This window comes from Desmodus rotundus, chromosome 5 (assembly GCF_022682495.2).
Source record: "Desmodus rotundus isolate HL8 chromosome 5, HLdesRot8A.1, whole genome shotgun sequence".
NCBI lineage: Eukaryota > Metazoa > Chordata > Mammalia > Chiroptera > Phyllostomidae > Desmodus > Desmodus rotundus.
Window position 1 is genome coordinate 135,137,753 of NC_071391.1, and position 16,228 is coordinate 135,153,980.

Here is a 16,228-nt window from a genome sequence, read left to right on the forward strand (position 1 = left end):
GTATTCCATGTCTAAATAGTTGATAAATGGCCAGTTTGATAATTATCGAGTGGCAAATTATATTTAATTCTGTTATATCCCATAATGCCTTGCCTGTTAACATTTTTTTAATGTCTCTTTCAAAAAGAAAAAATAATTGGGAAATAATTCATTTTCACTTTTACAAAGTGGTGGCTATGGGCTGAGATTCAAAAGAGGCTGAGGGTATTAAGTAAAATATTAAGTGAGGGTAATAAATAGGTTGTGTCTTCGTAAGAGTTTTAACTATTTTTATTTTCACTGAATAATATGAGTTTAACTGATTCTTTTGGTATCTTCTAAAAAGTCACTGAATTCTAGCAGCATTGGATTGAAAACTAGTTAAAAGAAGGAATGCTGAAATAAATCGCTAGTTACCAGCTCAGAAATTAGTTGATGACCTCTGAATCATGAGTGGGTGGCACAGGTATTCTACAAGTTTATTGACAATCTGAAAAATGGGGTAAATAGCAAGTCGGCAAGTTTATCAAAACCACATAATTATTCAGATACTACACATACATGTAGTCAAGAAAAAGGGGTGGGAAGACTTCAGAAAGACCAAAGGCAGTTAAATAATCAAGCTCCACAATGGTGAATGGAATTGAGTGTAGCAAGTTCAAGGTAAGACCCAGCAGAAGAAGCAATTCAAACTACTCATACACAGTACACTAATGGCTTCTGAATTACCCACAGCCTCTCAAGAAAGAAATCGAGATATTACCATCAACAGCTCAAAGAATATATTGACTTGACGAACAGGAGAAGATTTTTTAAAAATAGGATATTGGGTTGTACTAAGAAGGAAATCAAGGATAGTGCAGAAAATAATACATCTTGTTATATATTAAAACATCTTAATAATTATCAGGAAATATGGAATTAAAAAGTCACCCAGAATATTTCCTTTCATGAGGAAGATTTTATATTTTAAAAAATAATAAAGGGAAACCACATAAATCTAAAAAGTGCAGTAAAACCATCCAAAAAAAATGGTTAGAATTCCAGAGAGAAAGCATGAGAGATTTCATGTCTTCAGCAGAGGAAACAAAGCAGTGAGAAAAGACTGCGCACGGTGAGTAAATTGTGACAATGGGTCTTAGAGGCCAGGCTGGAGGCTGAGCGGAAGATCAGGACACCGCAGAGCTTTAAGTGACATCCCTGCCCCAGCTCTTGGAAACCCTTGTAATTTCTTTGTTATATATTCTACAGAGAAAGGGCAGTTTTGGTTACAGAGTATTTCTGACCATTAAGATCCTACTGTAATGCTAGACAGGAAATATCTTTGCATCTAGAAATGATGGGGAAAATCTATGAAGACATTTGCAACAGAAGAGGAGTTAGTGTCAGAAGATTATTTTTATCAGTTGGGCCACCACTGCCACAGTCCAAATCCAGGGAGGTGTAGAAAATGTATTACTATTAACTTTAATAGGTGTTTATTCAGGATTTATTCTTACCCACCAGTATTAATTCCTTGAATGGAAGAAACACAGTGTATCAAAGTCCTTGAAAGAAACAGACTCCATTCCCAAACTTGGAAATTGAGCAGAGTTTAAAAGGAAGGCTATTTAAAATAGGCGTTAAGGAAACCAAGAAGAATACGGCAGTATATCATGGGCCTAGTAACAGTAGTTTCTCTTACACTCTTTAGCCCAGTGGTGCCGGACGAAGGAGCAGAACCTAGAAAGGTTAGCTATATGAAAAGCTCCTCTTCAGAGCAGCCTGCCCTTCAGGAACACAGCTGCACAGAGCTACCTGACAGAGAGTAGACTGGGACAAAGAGCACCCCAACCTTTCTCTCCCCTCCAGAACATCCCACTAGCTTATAGCTCAAAAGAGCCCATTAGTAATCTTCATAAAAATCAGGCTTCCATGATATAGAACAAGGAGAAGGAAAGCAGAGCGTGAATCTGGAAGGGTAGCAAAGATGGCCGGTATGTGTGTCTTTGTCAATCTTTTCATCTTCAAGGTTTAAGAGTACCAGGCACATAATAAATATTCAATGACACTTGAGTGAATGAATGAATGAATGAATGACACATTCAATAAGTTTCTAATAGCACAAAATACCCAGATAGCTGGAAATGTGTGGACATTATGTTTTTCATGGTATCAACATAATCCTAATAATAGGAGGAAAATAACGCTGAAAAACAAGTTATTTTTTTCAAGGGTGGGGTGTAATATAGTTGAAATATCCAATCAGCAATGATCAAGAATCTAGACACACAAATAGAACAGAAAACAAATCAAAAAGTTTCTGGCTAAAGAGCAAAGTCATTTGACCTAGTTCTTTAAAATGGATATTCAATATCAACAGAGCAGGCTCCTGAGTCCACTTCGTCATGTGACTTAAAGGTTCAATAATTTGGGATAAATTATTGGCTTGCAATGATTATTGTGAGGAGGAAAACCTTGTGATGCTCAAGTGTTGACTGGTGGACTTGATGGTATATTTTAAATGAAGTGTATCTAGGTTGCTTCCAATTTTAGTGGAGAAATTTTTAATAGTTTTATTCACCAAGTATGAGAACATAAGTTTACTTGTAAAAAGTTCCAAAGCTTGAAACAACTGTAGTCATCACCAGGGCTTGTCTCCATCCAGCAAATAAGACCCCCCTTTTAAGCTCTATTTCTGTCTTCTTTAATCCTAGTGCCTTTGAGTCCTTCCTTGTCACTCAGCATTGCAGATTTACATTTCATAACATTGTTGCCTCCGAGTTTACACCCCTTCATACCTTTGTTAGAGCCGGAATGTCCTCCCTGAAACACTTGAAGAGAAATTCCCTCAGGCACACGGTGCACCTTCAGTGATCAGCAAATAAATGCTAATATAACAATAGGGATTTTGAAACTGATATTTTTAGAACAAATAAATAAACAATGCCTGCTAGTTGAGCACTGGAGAAAGCTATTTCATCATCAGCTAAACACCTTCCTTGTTTGGCTCAGTGGTCATTGCTTTTGATGATTTCAAAAGCAAATGTCCTCTGTCTCTGATTTCCCTTCAGAGTTTGTTTCTGTTTCCTATACACTACAGAGCTTCATGCCTCTCCCACCCCCACTTGGTGTCTTCTTATCTGTGCACTTTCTTTATCCTCATTAGAAGACAGTAAAGTCCTCTAAGGACAAAGTTGGAGCTAACTCATTTTCGTAGCCCCTGCTACACCAACAGTGGCACTCTCTTAGCATTGGTAAATTTCACACTTGGACCATGAACATGCCTTCTCTCTCTCTCTTTCTCTTCCCCCAAGCTGCCCTGCCCCCGATCCCCACTCCTGTCTTGTCTGGAAAGAGTAGTAGATGTCACAACTGCAACCTTAGTCAATTCAGAAAAAAAAAAAAGTAGAAAGTATTAATACAAGCTTCTTATAGAGCTTAAATCATTTCTCGGCTCCAAATCAGCTGCTAACTATAAATATTCCCGGGAAACATCGTGCACACAAGCTCTGGCTCGGAGTCACAAAGGAATGCAGTCCATGAAGAATGAGGGGCTTGTGTGAGGGGTTCTCGTGGAATAAGTTGAGTTTCCTGAAGACACAAGCACAGTGAATGAGACTTTACAAAGAAGACACCAAGTGTGGGAATGTCTTCTCATTCTACTAAAGCAACAATAACAAAGATGACAATAGCAGCAAACATTTATTGATCATTTACTCTTTGCCAAATCCTATTCGAAGCGCACACCTTACTAGCTCATTTATTCCTCGCAACAGCCTCTGACTTCTTTTTGTTATTATTGGCTGTAAATCCAGCATCTGTCACAGCACTCGAATCATTTTTGAAAAAAAATAAACTAAATTCATGGTGTTCTATAAGTTTATCTTTGCTATGCAAATAGCTATATAAATGCACTCATTACTTACATATTTTGAAATAATGGATCAAGTAGAGATCGGGCAAGTCCGTTAAACACATGAGGTTTCCGGTCAGTTCTGCCACAAATTACTTGCAATTTTGGCCAGGCCACATTTACTTCTTGGATTTTAAGTTTCTGTCCGGTACAGCTAGGAAAATATTTCTAAGTTATGTTCTAACTCAGTAAATGAAATGATTAGGAACTGATCAGAGTTAAACTTTTCAAGACAGGTTTTGAATTAACTTAGAGGGCCTGTAGGGACATGATTTTTCTTTGCAAAATCCTTCATTTCATATGTGTAAAGTTTAATTATGGTCAGTGCAAGTGTTAGTAATGCTGTCTTTACAATATTTTCCAGATCTAAATGAAGGATCCAGAGCTCTTGACTATCACCTTTGTGGACATCAACAGTGCTAGCCTCAACATACTACCTTTTTTCCAGAAAAATCCTGATTTTAACCTTAAATAGCCCTATAATCTACTCCTATGGACTAATAGTTGACCACAGGCCTTGAAGAAAAAGCAAGCCAGGTTTCAGAACTCCCGCACCGGCATGCCTGCCTAAACTTCAAGCCACGTGTACCCTTTTTTTTTTTTTTTTTAACTCAAAGCATGAGACAACCACAATTCCAATATTCATCGGACAATTTAATCATGAATCGAATGTGAGCTGTCACTGGTCCAAAGCTGTTCTGAGACATCTCATATATAGGAAAGATTGCCAAATGGGTCATGAACAACCATTTCTTCCAAGTCTCGAAACTCTGTCCTCGCAGGAACTGAGAACAGCAGAAAGATCCATGTCGAAGCCCCATAACTGTATCTTCCCTCACTGCCACCTCTGCATTAAGATTTAATATTGATTCTTCAATATTTAAGACAAATAAGTCCCATCAGACATTTCTTTTACTTAATCAAGTTATAGCAGAAATGTGTACCCCATTTCTAAGCATACCTTAAAGATACACTTGTAGATAGGTTCCAGAATTGGAAGAAATTTAGAAAGCATCTAATCTTATTTCAAGCAGGTGAAAGAAAGTGGCATTAACAGTCTCTGGTTGTGGAATACTTGTTCTAAAAGATGTTAACAATTGGCAATTGTGGCAAAAATTATCTATTCCTAAGATATAGTTCCTTTCCCTCCTGGGCACCAGCTAGGTTACATGTCCCAGGCCTCCCCTGTGGTGAGGAGTGGCCATGTGACTGAGTTCTGGCCAATGGAGTGTGGGCAGAGCATTGTGTCTCTTCTGGGTCCTAAGTGACCCCACTTCTCCTTCCCAGGGCTGTTTGTGGATGCAGTTTATTCTACAGGCAACTCCACTACAGTAACATACCGTTAACTGCAGAAAATAATTCTATCATTTAATAAGTTTAGGCAATGTTAGGCCAAGCAAAATGAAAGAGTATTCTTCCTTTGGATCATTTTATAATTCAAGAAGGCTTTTTAAGAAGGCTTGTCATGAGTTTTTAAGGCTCTAAGTCGTTCAGAATTCCCTAAACTTATTTAGTCTAAGAACTGTTTTCTCTGAAAAACACCTACCACCTTTCAGAAAAACAGAGTTCCCACACATTATAGGCAGCAGTGGTTCGGTGTTGAGAGGACAAAGCAAGAGCAGAAACACTCAAAAGAAAGAGTGGAATTAACAGCGGCATGGGCTGAGGTAAAGGGATGTTCACTTCTGATGCCTTTTAATTAAACCACAGGCCACAGCCCGAATGCTTCGAAGGCAATGACAAACACAAATAAAAATACATACATAGAGGGCAGATTACTAGCAGGGCCACTTTTTAAAGAGTTCTCCTTAGTGATTTCAAGGCTGAAATCTGAATTTCAGGATTTCTTACCTCGTTTTGCTACAGAACAGTAACAATTCTCTTCATTCAGAGTGCCACATGACATGAATCTTGATATTGTAATAATTACTGAGCACACCTGTCACTTCCTGAGTTCTACATATTGATAGAAGATACAGAGGTGATGTGTCGTGGTGCGGGATGTGGGACAAAATGACGAACCAGGAGGCAAGACAGCTGGACTCTACCCCTGGCACAACATGGAAAACCATCATGTGACTTAACTCTTCCATCACCTTATCCTTAAAATGAGTTCTGAGGCCCATTTTAGCACTAATATGAAGCATCGCACTATCAAGTATATATGTTCAGAGCTTGAAGCTTATGTTCCTGGACAAGACACTAATTCCAATGTCATGTTCATAAGGCAGAGTTTGAAAGGACAGCCTTCATTTCACAACCATATGGTAGGCTGTACAGTATGAGATAGAGTAATGCCAAAGCCTTATCAGCTACAATACTGACAAACCCTGAAATGGAAAAAGTTAGCCTAGGAGATCCTTTTGAACAATTCATCCTTTGTGTGAACTCATTACATAGCTGGATCATCTACATATACTTGGATGGGATTACATGATGCTTCACATATAAATTCTCTTGTGTCCAAAATTCAGGTCTTTTCTATTTCTTCTTCCTTACGTCTATAGATTGATTTTTTTTTAATTTTTTAATTTTTAATTTTTTTTTGCCACTTACCACACTGGCTTTCTCAATCTGCTACTCCCTTCACCACCTCACTATAAACAGTCAGGGAGGCAATGTAATGATAGTGATGCTGACAACAATATTCCAGGGTCCTCAGGATGTGCTATCCGTTTACTCCAATGCCCTTCGTAGGTGCAGCATCAACTCACTGCATCCTCACAATAACCCTACTCGGTGCATATTCCTATCTTACAGATAAGGAAACAGACACTGAGTGGTTAAGGAACTGTTCCCCAGTGCTCCAGACATATTTTCTGACATCAACATATCTTGAAATTTGGTTCTACCCTTTCTAGGCATTTGACCTTGGCAAGATATTTGACAGTTCTGAGTCTCAGCTTTCTCATCTGGAATGTGGAGAGAATAACCCATGCTTTTTGGTCTTGTTTCTTTCCTCATTTCTTCTTGGTGAGAAATAAATAAGATACAGTCAATACAACTCCTGATATCAATTAAGTACTCAATAAATGACAGCTGCTATTCCTAAATATGATTTTCTAACAATCAAAAGCAATCCCATGAAAAACTAAATTATTTGAGGAGAATAGCAGGCAAAGACCTGCAGTGAAATGAAGGAGGGAAGAGAGTGTCCAAATCTGAGAAAGGGCTGGCTTTGCTTTCAAAATCGGTTTGCACAACACCCAGGAAGCTGACACCTGGGCATCCAAGTTCAGGATCCAGGATGCCCCCTGGTGGCCTGGGTTCCCTTGAGACCTCAGGACGTGGGGTGCTGAGCACAGTTCCTCATATTTCATGGGTAGGTCTCCAGAGCTACTCAGAGCAAAGCACTAAAAAAAAGTTTCTTCTTAGCATGCAGCCGCCTGGGCGCTTTGCTTCCATTCAACACCAACTTTATTAAGATATCAGGGCCTGGAGCAGGTAGGTGGCTGCAGGGGAAACTGTGAGTGGGCAAAAGGGTGGGGGGAGACAAGCTCTTAATAAAAGATATTTCTTTTCCTTTTTTTAATCTAAGTCTGGCAGGAACACCGTTAAAAAGTGATTGAGAGTTACTGTTGTTTTTTTTTTTTTTTAAAGAAAAAGCACTTTCTCCTAAAGAGAAAGATGCCCATTTTCCCCAATTCACTTAGTGCACAGAATGTTTTCCTCTAGGTATTCATCCAATTAACTGGTCAGACAGCTGGAATCTGATACAGGGAATAAACAATTCTTCAAAGAGAAGCCACTCAGCTCTTTTCTTTGAGGAACTCCCTCCCTCCAAATAAACCCCCCTAACTCCCTCTTTCCTTTTTTCCCCTGTTCCCTATAATCCCAGGTCTGGCCTGGATGTCACAGCTTCAGAACTGAGAACTGTCATCTGCGGTCTGCCACTCTCCCCACCCTGCCAGGAATGACACTTTAGTTCTGTGTTAATTGCCCTACTGCAGCTCGGCTATCAGCCAGGGCCTGTCTCAGATTTACTGATTGCAGACGTGAGTGGAGTGAGTGAGCAAGCTCGAAGGGGTCGGGGCTCACAGGGACCAAGTTCAAGGGCACAGAATGGTACAGACGCATAAACAAGGGAATGGTATGTAAGCAATAAAGAGGTAAAGGTTAGGACCAGGACTAGCAGTACAATAAACAGCTGTGATAACCCAGTTTGTTTATAGATAAAGAATTTACAGTAAAATCCTCGACTTGCAGCCTACATTTGTTAACACTGTAAGAGACGTATAATTTCTTTACATTTTTGCTTGCTCCATCTTCTGTGTACTCTGCAAACATCTGTGGCCATCTCAGGGATTTTTCCCCCTTTCCTTTCCAATATTAGAAATGTACAATCATCACAACAGCCAGAAATAGACGCCAAACCCAAAATCTCAGTGTTTGGTAGCAACAGCTACAAATTCCAAAAGACAGCTCCTTCTAGCTGCCACTGCTCTGGTGTCCCATTAAAAATCTCTATTTTGCAAGCTGCAAAGTGTTCTTTTGCACTTCATTTTTCCTAATTTTATTTTAATATACGTAAGTAGAGTAAGTAAAAATGTATTATAATGCTCATAAATTTGCTTCTATGTATGTTGTGCTAACTTTCTTTTCAAAATAAGCCTTAGCGTATAACCAAGCATTTGGTAAAATCACCCTGGTGCTTCTTAACTGTCCTAGGAGGCCCCCCATCAGAAGTACAATATATTGTACTGTAACTATTGATCCAAATGGCTACATTTCTAAAGGAGAAAATGATTGTGTAGTGAGAGCAGTGCAGAGGTGCAGTAAAATGCCCTCCAGTATATAAAGACATAAAGATTAAAGTCACCCTGTAGATTCCCTTTAACTCCTCCAAATCCACTGTGTAATGTCTTCTTTTAGGATTCACCAGAAACGTAGTACAAATTAACATGACAGGGATGGCATTCATAAATAAAGCTACTTCACAGCATTGTCCAGACCAGACCACATTCATTTTGCCTTAAATACGCAGAAAGACTGTTAATTAAAACCCCAAATGTCAAACGAGGAACATCTGAATATCTTGAAGGCAAAACAACACCCCCCAAATTTGTCAGACAGAACATGCATTCTGGATAAGCAACCGAGGTGTCAGTACAGAGGATGGCCCACAGTGTTAATATCAACCGTTTGGGGGGCTCTGGTTAGTCTTAAATTTCTATAAAGTTAGAATGTTTTCCAAAGGACAGGTGGAACCTGATGAATGAGATTTTAAATTGTGCTTTGCTGAAGGGCGCTTCTGTTTACCCATTTCTTGTCACCATCTCCTGCTATAATACGTTGCCACTTAAAGAGTTTTTAAAGAAACCGTATTTAAATAATACCCTGTAGAGTCTGTTTTGTCAGAGCTACAACCAAATGAACATTTAAGTTACTTTGCAATAAGAAATGGTCTTTCTGACTTTGATTTGGTTTTATGCTAGAAAGAGCACAAAGCAAGGCCAAGTTTTCAAACAGCCTCAGGACATGGATGACTGAGCCAACATTTGCACTAAACATTCTGAAATATTTTTGGTGGAATTATTTATTATCACTTTAATTGATAAACCAGCTTGTTTTCACCCATGTTCTCTTGTGTGCTGAAATGCCAGTTTGTGCCAAAAGGAATCCATACACTGATTGAACATACAAAGATCTGATTGAAGAATTTTAATGACTCTGTGTTGCTGCTGACAGTACCTATCTTGGCCTTAAAAGTAGTAGGTAGAATTGCCATTTCTATTTCAAAAGAGTCAAGGACCTTGTGAAGGTCTGTGTTCCGCAGAGGAAAATGTTACACCAAGCTGCAAGAACACTTGCGTTCTCTCACCCTCATCATTCACCTCTGAACAGATGCTCAGGGTAGCGCGGGCTGGGATGGGGTGGCTGGCAGGACCCGATTCATTCTGCAGGTATGTGGCAGAAGAAAGCATTGCTTAGGGAGCTTCCAAGGCCACAGCAGGATCATCAGTGCCTGGAGCTGGCCCTGAAACTCTTTTGGCACTTGAAGAAATGAAGAATTCCAGGAGGACAAAAGGAGAACGGAAATGAGAGCTAGAGACAAGAAGGGAGCAAAGAAAAGAAAGAGGAAAAAAAATGGGAAGGAAGGAGGGAGAGGCAAGCAGGCAGCATTTCTTTTCTTCTCCCTAAGGGTTTGCACATGAACAAATACCACCCTACTTTGAGATGGAATGCACTACCCCATGTTATGATTATTTAGGAATTCATTATGTTCTCTGATCAATAAAAGCAAACAATTAAAGTCATTTAGCCAAATTATCCATTTGAGTTTTGGATGAACCCTTCTCTGAAAAGCTGTTTGGGGCACCGAAGAGTTCACATGCAGAAGTACACTGGTATTCCTCCTCCTGTCTTTTCTTGCATCAGTCAGAGCCATTTCTGAAGACTTGGAGCCTGGGATGTAATCATATAGCTGAGAACTCTACAGCTCAGGGTTGGAAATAATGGTTTTCTGATCCAGTGAGTAGTATATTACTACAGAAGTGTGTATTCCATTAAGAGTTAATAAATGATGAAGATCTGGACTAATCCCCTGCCAGGGTTCATTTTCATTACAGGTTCCTGCTATTTTTCCAGTGCCTTTTGCTCTGCCCTTCTTGCTACATATGGAAAACCTATATCAAGATGGTTGTCATGGCAATGAAAAGATTTGCATGTGTCTTATCTATCTATTTAAATACCTTCTTATGGTTTATAACTACTATAATACATCGTTCCAGCTCTACTCATCACTAATTTAGAGTCAGCCTAGTGTGACTGAGGTCACTGATACCACCTGAAGCATGTTGTCTAGACAACTCTGAAGCCACTGATCATGGAGGTAATCCCTTTCTGCAAATTAAAAAAAAAGTATAGTAGTGATATGTGCTATGGCCAGCCTGAAAATCTGACTGAACGGCCATGATCTTGTCCACTCTGAGGCCATCTGTTTCAAGATAGGCACAAAGCGAAGGAACTTCAGTTTCTTTCTCATGCTCACTCCTTTCTTCTTTGTCTTCTTCCTTGCCAAACTCTCCTAATTTCAGAAGTGGAATCATTTCCAGGTTTTCCTTATATGCACACTCAATATAAAATATTTTAGACAGCTGGTCCATAAGTAAAAAATTGCAAGGACAGTGAGATTCTAATTTATTCGACCACAGTTCCAAGGCTCTTTCCTTCAGTTTTCCTGTACTGTAGGTCTTACTACTTCTCCCTTAGCACAACTTTTGTCATTGGGAGAACTAACACAATCTTTATTATGAAAAGCACAGCTCACACGCATAGTAAACTACCATAAAATAATAATATTCCAAAAGGACAGTAAATAAACAGGAAGGAGACCATACCCCTATGCCACCCTATGAGCAGCGTGGTGCACAGGAAGTGAGGCCGACTTATTCACGTGGGATCTTGTCACTTCTTGTCACTAGCTGTTTTAGGCCTATTTTGATAAAATTTACTTTTAAAGGTCCCCTAAGAATTCTTCCGTAATATTCTTCTAGTAAATTGTAGTTCAGAGCTTGCAGAGATTAAAAAAATCAACAACAACTTATCAAGAAAGTCTAGTAATTTAATAATGCAATGATTTCCTATTTGCTTTTGAATTCTGTGCCATACTCACAGCAAAGAATTCTTAAAGATAATTTATATCATTATCTGTAGGCTTAGGTAATGCTAACCTGCTCTTGAAGTAGCACATTAAGGACCATTTTACCCTGACAATAACATGAGACTGTGTTTACATATTGGACTACAATCACTGTTGGACTAATCTGCAAAGGGGAGATTTTTCTATTACATTTCAATAGCTCATCTACTTCAAACTGTTGTGAACTTTCTAAAGATGTGTTTTCATTTATAATAGCAGATCTTGCCGTGTGGTAATCTGGAATTGAAGTTTCAGTGACAGATTCATTCAACTAGCACTTTGCATGAGGCATTACTGCAAACATTACTTTTTTTATAAAATATATATATACATATATAAAAGTGACAAAACCTTCCAAAGATAATTTCCGCAATTTAGTAAACTAAGGATTTCCAGTCAGGCATCAGTTTCGGGTGTTTTTCATAATGGCTTTTACAGCAGATGACCTGACAGGCAGTCTCCCGATCTGAGCGATCGAGCCCGCGCCGTGCCGCGCACACACAAACTGCCGGCAGCAGCACGGGCAGTCGCGCTCCCTTTCATGTGATATGCCTGCAAGCTAAGCACTGCGAATGTCCAGAGGTCCGCACTGACCCCTTCACCTCTCGTCTGGGAAGCATTCCTACTTTGAGCCATTCATTCTTGACAACAAACAGAGCAGGGCCACAGAGCTTGTTTTCAAAGGCCAACAGGAACCGCGATGAATGGAGCGTATCTGGTGTGACAATGGCTGGCAAGGACTGTGAATCAAATTGCAAACCCTGTGCCCTGGCAGAGAAGAATGGAAGAGAAGAAAGAGGCAGAAGAAAGGGAGGTAGAGGAAGGCAGTAGTGGCAGATGAGTACCCTCCCCTTTGACGCCCACTTCAACCCCCATTTTATCTGCTTTGCCTCTTCTCCTCCAGCTTTACTGCCTCGCCCGTGTCCACCCCACCCCTTCGCAAGTATATTATGTCAGATACAAGTATGTGATATACTCACCACCCTGCTCAAATTGATAGCTTATTAAAGAAACACTAATTTCTGCAGAAGTCTCAGAGAATGGCCATCATTACGTGATATCACAGCAATAAATTTGGATGCCCATTTCCAAAGGCAATCATTTCATTGGGCATGGTCCCTTATACTTCAGAATATATCCCAGTGTATTGCAATCTGGAGGTTTTATTCTCACAATGTACCCAGCAGCATCTGGCCTAATGAAGGCTGGACACTGTCATTTTTTTCTCCACTAGAACTGTTTATATTTGAATTAATAATTCCATTTCTGTGTCTTTGGCAGATGCAGGTCATTTCTGCACGTGCAAAATGAAATAAAAAATTGATTACTTTTCTCTAAAAGTACATGGTATCAGTAATCTCTCCTTCCCCACCCCCCCCCCCAAAGCGTCCACTTCATTGTGAAATCTTCAGCCAGGGGGTAATAATTTTATTACAGCCTATATGCTGTTCCTCAGCTTCACAAGAATGGCCTAGAATGTCAGGAAAAAAATGTTTCAGTGAAGGATTCAGGAGAACAAGATTGTTGCTCTGGCCTTGGTGCTTACTAACATCGCTCTAATCTCTAACTTTTTATCAAACAGAAATTGCCTCTTTGCAGCTGGCAAGTCACTTAAACTCTCTTGACCTCAGTTTCCTCACTTGTATATGGAAGGACTTTGAAAATGGTCAAGTGCCATATTAAAGGCACACTAATATTATCAGAACAGCTAATCACCATCGCCACCCTCTTGGACCCCTCAGGTGTAAGGTTGACATTTACATGGCTGCAAAATACAAGTGAATAAAAAGAAAAATAGGATTGATATTATGACTTTATTTAGTCACAACATTTAAACGAGGAGATATTACCATTAATGGTAATTACCTAAGAATAGAAAAATCAATATGTTAATATCCCAGTGCAAAGGATAAGAATAGAAAATATTAAGGTAAAAACCAGGATAAATTGTTTTTTTAGACATCATTCAGAATTGAAGGAGGGAGCCATGAAATCAAGTTTATTTTTCATAAAATTTTTAGAAAATAGTAATGCAGCTTATTTTGAGTTACAATGTAATTCTCCTTCAGGAAAAAAAAAATCAGACCACAGGTGGTTTATTCCACTGAATCACTTTATAGTACTTGGAAGTTTTCAGTCATTTTGACACTTTCCTATCTGAATTAGGCTACAAGCCAAAAATTAGTTTTATAACTGTCTACTTATCCATTTGATAAACATTTTTCTGATAATTATTCTCAAAGTACTGTTGTTTGAATTTGCATTAAGCTGTTTCAAAAGCCCCTGAAAAGGGAATAGAAAACAAATAAACAAAAATCTTGCCCATCCATTATAACTTTATCAACATGCATGTGTCTTTAAATTCAACCAACAATATTTTGTTGGAAATGAAATCATCAAAAACTGTTTACTCCATAAAAAGTGTTTTTGAAGAACTGATACAATTAACTAGCTATATTAAAATAAAACTTGAACTGTATTCTAATCCCATTAACAGGATATCTCAGAAATATTACATTAATTAAATTGCCTGGATGATTGGCCTAATTTGGCATTTCATAAATTGTCAGAGAAGGAATAAGCATCCTTAACATCCCTATGAATCCTAGTTTCATGGTGAGGTCAATGTCTTCAGCACCGGTATTCTCCTATACAATAGTTTATGACTTCATTCAGAATATATTAAACTGAGAATGGGCAAGTCATATCGTTCATTGCACAGTGCCCAGTGGGGGTAGAGGTGCAGAACAAAATAAACTCATCTACTAAAAGGAGACTAAATGAACTAGATATATTGGAAAAGCCAGGCATTACTACCTGGTAAAGTTGAACATGTTTAATCCTTCAATATTTCAATTCTCCTCTTAAATCGAGAAACCCTTGGGCACTAAAAGTTATGTTTCAGAATGTATATAGTAGATTTGTTCATAAAAATACTAGATAAATCAGTATCTATAGACCACAAGGTAAACAAAATTATTTTTGGATATTTATATAAGAAATACTAACTGATAGTGAAAATGAAATATAGCTATAAGTATCAGCATGTATGAATCTTTAAAAACTAACATTAGATGAAAGAAACAAGTCACCAAATAATACATATGACTCCATATGTATAAAGTTCAAAAATAAACAAAATACTATTTAGGGATATAAACAAATGTGGCAAAGCTATAAAAAAGGTGAGAAAAGATTTATATAAAATTTAAGCAGCAGTTATGTCTTGGTGAGGAAGGGAGTCATTGGTAAAAATGTGATTGATATGAACGGAATATATGAAAAATTCCCAAAAGATCATGCAGCATAAGAAGAGAAGAACAGGTTTTTTCCCTCCCTGGCTGCTTGAGGATTGCCTGCCATCATGAGCGACACAGTAACTATCTGAGCCAGGAAGTTCATGACCAACAGACTACTTCAGCAAAAATAAATGGTCTTTGACATCCTTCACCCTGGGAAGGCAACAGTTCCTAAGACAGAAATTTGGGAAAAATTAGTCAAAATGTACAAGATCACACTAGACATCATCTTTGTAATTGGAGTCAGGACCCATTTTGGTGGCGGCAGGACAACTGGCTTTGGCATGGATTGTGGTTCCTTAGATGACACAGAGAAAAATGAACCCAAACACAGACATGTAAGATGTGGCCGGTCCGAGCAGAAGACCTCCAGAAAACAGCGAAAGGAACGCAAGAACAGAGTGAAGAATGTCAGGGGGACTGCAAAGGTTGATGTTGGTGTAGGCAAAAAGTGAGCTGGAGATGGGACAACAGAAGGAATAAAGATTCTTCCATGACTTTATCTGCGGTGAGTGTGCATGAGAGAATTAATAAACTAAGAACTTTAATTTTTTTTTAAAAAAGAGAGAAGAACAAAGCCATGATTCCATGAAATAAAAACATACACTTGGGAAGAGCGGAGTAGGAGGGAGTTGTTGAAGGCAGGCATAAGGAGATTATGATAGTCTGCTAGTGTTTTGTTACCATACTTGCTACCATACTCCTGTAAACAATTTCAGCTCCTATCTCCCACTATTTTTTATCCTGGTTAAAAAAAATATTCTTTTATTTCTGAAGGCAAAACTAAGAACATATCAATTTGCTCTAATTGTGTGGATTCTGAGGCAATATGAATTCACCAGAAAGAAATAAAAACAAAATCAAGCTTTTGGCAAGCTCTCACCACCCTACATCCCATAGAGAAGTGAAGGCTGTCACTACAAAGAGAGCAAGGGCTTGAGGCCACACATTTCAGGTCTCAAGCTGAAGTCACATGTTTAAGAGGTCAGGATGGTATAAGGGGTGAGAGAAGGGGAGTTCACTTGAACAAGACTGTGGGGTCCCTCCCTGAGCAGCACTACCTCAGCCTTATCCAATCAGAATGGCAGTTCTGTGAGGGGGTACCAGTGTATGGACAGTCACTGCATGGAACAGAACCCCGCAGGAAGAGAGCTTCAGCTTAGGGGAGGACTTAACTGGGCAGAGGAGAGCCCTTTATTTGGAACAACCAGGCAATAACAGGCTAAGCTTCTCATATACTAATAACCCACAGATTTTCTGAAATTATAACCTTAAGGTTAATTATTCTCTAATAATTTAAACATAAATCCAGTCTACAGCTATGAAACAAAATTGTATCATCCTATTATAAACTCGGGACCAAATACATCACCTAATTCAGAAGACAGTCTATTGACTCAGAAGGAAATCCTG

The 16,228-nt window shown here is 38.8% G+C and overlaps 1 pseudogene; it reads left to right on the forward strand.

Annotated features, from left to right (window-relative positions):
- The first annotated feature begins 14,880 nt into the window (after window positions 1–14,880).
- On the forward strand, window positions 14,881–15,270 carry LOC112298143 (small ribosomal subunit protein eS24 pseudogene; annotated as a pseudogene).
- The last annotated feature ends 958 nt before the right edge of the window (window positions 15,271–16,228 follow it).